The sequence below is a fragment of the Protobothrops mucrosquamatus genome, unplaced genomic scaffold (assembly GCF_001527695.2).
Source record: "Protobothrops mucrosquamatus isolate PMUCROS unplaced genomic scaffold, P.Mucros_1.0 scaffold562, whole genome shotgun sequence".
NCBI lineage: Eukaryota > Metazoa > Chordata > Lepidosauria > Squamata > Viperidae > Protobothrops > Protobothrops mucrosquamatus.
In genome coordinates, this window is record NW_015386865.1 from 276,921 (window position 1) to 281,414 (window position 4,494).

Sequence of the window (4,494 nt, forward strand, 5' to 3'; positions counted from 1 at the left end):
ACATTTTTGTTCCTGGTTTGGATTGTGCCATCTTTTTAAAACAATTTCACTGAATTACTTAGAAAAGAATTATTTAGAAAGGTGATTGCCTGCCTCTCCTGCCTCATGTCACAGGAAGAGTCTGCAGCAATCCGGCTACAAATTCTTGCTCAGCCACATTTCTGTCCAGCTACAGGTGGTCCTCGACTTACAACCACAAATTTCTGTTGCTAAGTGACATATTTGTTAAGTGAGTTTTGCCCCATTTTACAAACTTTCTTGCCACAGTTATTAAGTGAATCACTGCAGTTGTTAAGTTAGTTGTTAAGACCGTTGTAAAGCGAATCTGGCTCCCCCATTGACTTTGCTGTCAGAAGGTCGCAAAAGGAGACCACATGACACCAGGACACTGCAATTGTCATAAGCATGAATCAGTTGCCAAGCATCTGAATTTTCATCACGTGACCACGGGGATGCTGCAATGGTCGTGTGAAAAACGGTCATAAGTCATTTTTTTAATGCCATTGTAACTTCTAACAATCACTAAATGAAATTGTTGTAAGTCAAGGATTGCTTGCATTTGCTTCCTGATCTACAATTGTGAGCACTGGTGGGATTTGCCCAGCACCTCAATGGAAAGTGACAATCATTTATTTCACTTTGAGATTACTTCTTTACAGGAGCAGAGCTAAAATGCATTTCATGGCTAGTAAATATAACAACTTGCAATTAGCAAAAGAAATATCTGGTGCTGAAGTACAGAATAAAAAACATTTTCTTGACAGCAATCTATGAGAAAAGAAATTGGTTGATTTTAATAGACTTATTTCTGCAAGTAGCAGCACCTTGCTAGCTTTGGTCATTAAGCAAGTATTCCAGAAAAATATTATATATTTTGAGAGGATACCCCCCATGTGCAACAAGACATTTGAGAGCAGGTACTGATGCAATGCATATGGCTCCTTAGGTTTTAAGAAAAAAATGTTGTTTTTTTCTGTGCAAGCCTGGGAAAAGATCTAAAGGGAACACCACCATGCATGCCCAGTCCTACAACAAAGCATCAGAGCCAAAGTGGTGCAGTGGTTAGAATGCAGATCCTGACCAGCTCAAGGTTGACTCATCCATCCGAGGTCATTAAATAAGGACCCAGATTGTTGGGGACAAAAGGCTGACTCTGTAAAAAGCTTAGAGAGGGGCTGTAAAGCACTATGGAGCGTATATAAGTATATAAGTCTAAGTGCTATTGCTATTGCTATCTTTTTAATTTTAAACTACTCACCACCTAGAAGGTACATGATATGTTTTGGTGTGCTGGGAGCACCTGTTTAAAATTTAGTTCTCAAATTGAGAAGGTCTGTCCTCAAGGTTGTCGTGGGTACATATGAAAGCAGAAATCTGTAGCTTGAGAATAGCTGCATGTTATGCTTCAGGGAATGTTGATACTGAAATAAATAGGAATCACTTTTGAGAAAAACTGCAACATTCTGAATAATTGTGATCTAGAGGAAAGTGTTAAGTGATATGAATGCATTTGGGGAATAATGCAAGAAAGTAAAGAGAATATATAAGTAGGTCACTGAAAGACCCAAGAATGAATGAGTGGTGTTTGGTGAGTATCTACTAAAAAAAGTATCTTCTGAGTACTGTGATGGTATTGGAAAAAACCTTGGGAGACAGGTACAGCTAAGGGAATGGTCATGTGAGAAGCAGATGAGCTTGCAGCAGGAATGTGGCCCGGCCAAGGGGCTCAGAAGAGATCCTCCCTTTGGGGGCTGTAAAGAGGATGGGGTAGAGAAATACTTTCAAATTGGTAAGAGTCTGTTAATGTAGTTCAATAATAAAGTAGAGTTAGTTTTCTGACTTGGTCAGAAAGAGTGCTAATAAGGATCAAAATGTAAAACAAATATATGAAGAAAGAGGAAATGTGTTCAGAGAAAAAGGAAGATCATGATTACATGTGAGGAACATGATGCTGAAAAAGGGAGAGATGAGATATTTAAAGAATGTAGGGAGTGGTCTATGGAAAGGGGTGGAAACAATGATAGTGAAGAAAAAGAGTGAATGGTGTTGGCATAAACTAGGTTTAAGTTTCCATTTCTTCCATCTCCTGCCTTTATTTTATTTTATTTGTCCATTATATCTTACTCTTTTTCTAAGATTTGCATAAAGTTGCTTCCCCAAAAGGGACTAATGTAATGAATATGGAAGAACTGATATATTTTTAGACATAAAATATCATGTTACATGTTATGTCCGGAGAATAATGGCGCTTGAAACGAAGCATTTCTAACAAGTCTTTATTCTCTGCTTCCAATCTACGAACAACCCGAGCAGAGGCACGCAGGCCTCTATTTATACCTTCTGATCCCCGGGCAACTTCAACCAATCACGAGGCGGTCTTTTCCCGCCTTGCGCATGTGCGCAAGGCCGGCGCCACTCAGTCTGGTCCCGGGCAGCTTTTGCAAATGCCCGGGACTCTTGCAACATCCCGAGCCTGCTTTTGCAGGCTCCGGACACAACACCCCTCCCCCCTAGATGAAATAATACGGCGCCCACATGGACGCCATCATAGTGATGGTTATATAGTTAACTGATGAGTTAAGTTACACAGTGTATGTAAGATGTGGAACTGTTCCGTCATACAGAGACCCAGTAGCCCCAACATCGTTTACGTAGAGTCAACCAGTCAGAACCTCTAGTTCAGTTATTTCAATGAACATGCTCACCTTACGTAATCTGCAAGGTATTTGGGAGGGCCTTTGACCCTGAGCGACCTTCTCGGACCTGGGGAACTTGTGGTGTTTTCCCCATTGCTTCCCACACTAGGTGCATTGCCCTGTGGTTGTCTTGTGACTTCTGTTTGACTTTCCTGCCCGTCTCCTAGGCTTGAGAAGTCAGAACTCTGTTGATCGCTATACCTGGTTGACCTACCCCCTATGGAGTTTTCCAACCCCTCTGAACTCATCTCCGTGTTTCCTGATGGAGTGTGGTTTTCCTGGCTCCTTCCTGTAGTGTTAGGGTCTAGGGATGCCTCCCTGTTAGCCCTTATACGTGGGGACATCCTTCTATGAGCCATTTCAGCAAAGGACGTGTTTCCCCTCTGTTTTGCCTGCTCTCTTGCGTGTTGTGAGTTGTGAGTATGCTCCCAGTTATTCTCCGTGTCTGGAGTATTGTTTGTGAGGTGTGGATAGTTAGTATACCTCCGGTGGGACTCCCAGGCTGGAGTGTGTGTGGGGGTGTCAGTGTGCCCCCGTCCCCATGTATTGCTACCTGAATCTCCTGTGGAACTTGGGTGTTGAGAGCCCGTGTCGTTCCCCACAACTGTTGTTGGCAGCAGATTTTGATTCTCAGAATGCATTCCCCCTTCCTCCTCCCCCCCTAGAGGAGACTGAGGGGGAACCCCAGGTGAGTCCCGCCTCACACGTAATTGATCAATGTGGCGGCGAAGAACACGGCCGTCTTCCAGGGACACCTCATAGGACAGAGGCCCCGAGACCTTACAGACCACAGCCGGGACCCAGAGGTGTCCAGGCCCGTAGTTCCTGGCCCAGACAGGATCGCCTTCACGCAGGACCCGTGGTGGGTGTGGCTGAGACACCTGTGAAGCTACACGCTCCGGATGCAGCCTGTCCAATTTAGTCATGAGCTGACGACCCCAACGGAGTTCAGCCGGGCACTTACCCATGGCAGTGCACGGAGTAGTACGATGGGCTAGAAGAAAATCAGCCAACCTGTGATGCCAATTGCCATAAGTCAGCTTCTTGAGGGCGTCCTTGGCGACGCGAACCATCCGTTCAGCCAGACCGTTGGTGGAAGGATGGAAGGGAGCCGAAGCAGCGTGGTGGATCATGTTGGCCTGTAGAAATCCCTGAAACTCAGTAGAAGTAAATTGAGGACCGTTATCTGACACCAGAACATCTGGCAACCCGTGTGCGGCAAAAATGTTTCTCAACACTTGAATGGTTTTGGCAGCTGTGGTAGAAGACACAGGCACGACCTCCAGCCATTTGGAATGGCTATCAACAACAACCAGGAAGAATTGTCCCTGAAAGGGCCCAGCATAATCTACATGTATTCTAGACCATGGAGTGTGTGTCTCCTCCCACCTGTGTACAGGGGCCTGGGGCATTTCCGTCCTGGACTGCTGGCATGTATGACACCCATGTACCTGGGCCTCGATGGCCCGATCAATGCCAGGCCACCACAGATGGCTGCGTGCAAGCGCCTTCATCCTGACGATTCCTGGATGGCCCTCATGTAATGAATTCAAGATTCTAGCCCTCAAGGAAGCCGGAATCACAACTCTCGATCCCCAGAGGAGGCAGCCATTGAAAGTAGACAACTCGTGCCTCTTGACCCAAAAACGTTGAAAATCCTCCGCAGGGCACCTGTCAGGCCAACCTGACAGCACCCATGACAGCACGCGTTTGAGCGTGTGGTCAGTGGCAGTTTCAGCAGCCACATCCCTAGCATTGAGGGGACACTCAGGCAACTCCTGAATGGACAATATGTGTA

The 4,494-nt window shown here is 45.6% G+C and overlaps 1 protein-coding gene across 1 annotated transcript in view; it reads left to right on the forward strand.

Annotated features, from left to right (window-relative positions):
• The window catches only part of LOC107288569 (myeloperoxidase), a 39,271-nt gene that overhangs the window by 895 nt on the left and 33,882 nt on the right, over positions 1 to 4,494 (forward strand). The window lies entirely within an intron of this gene.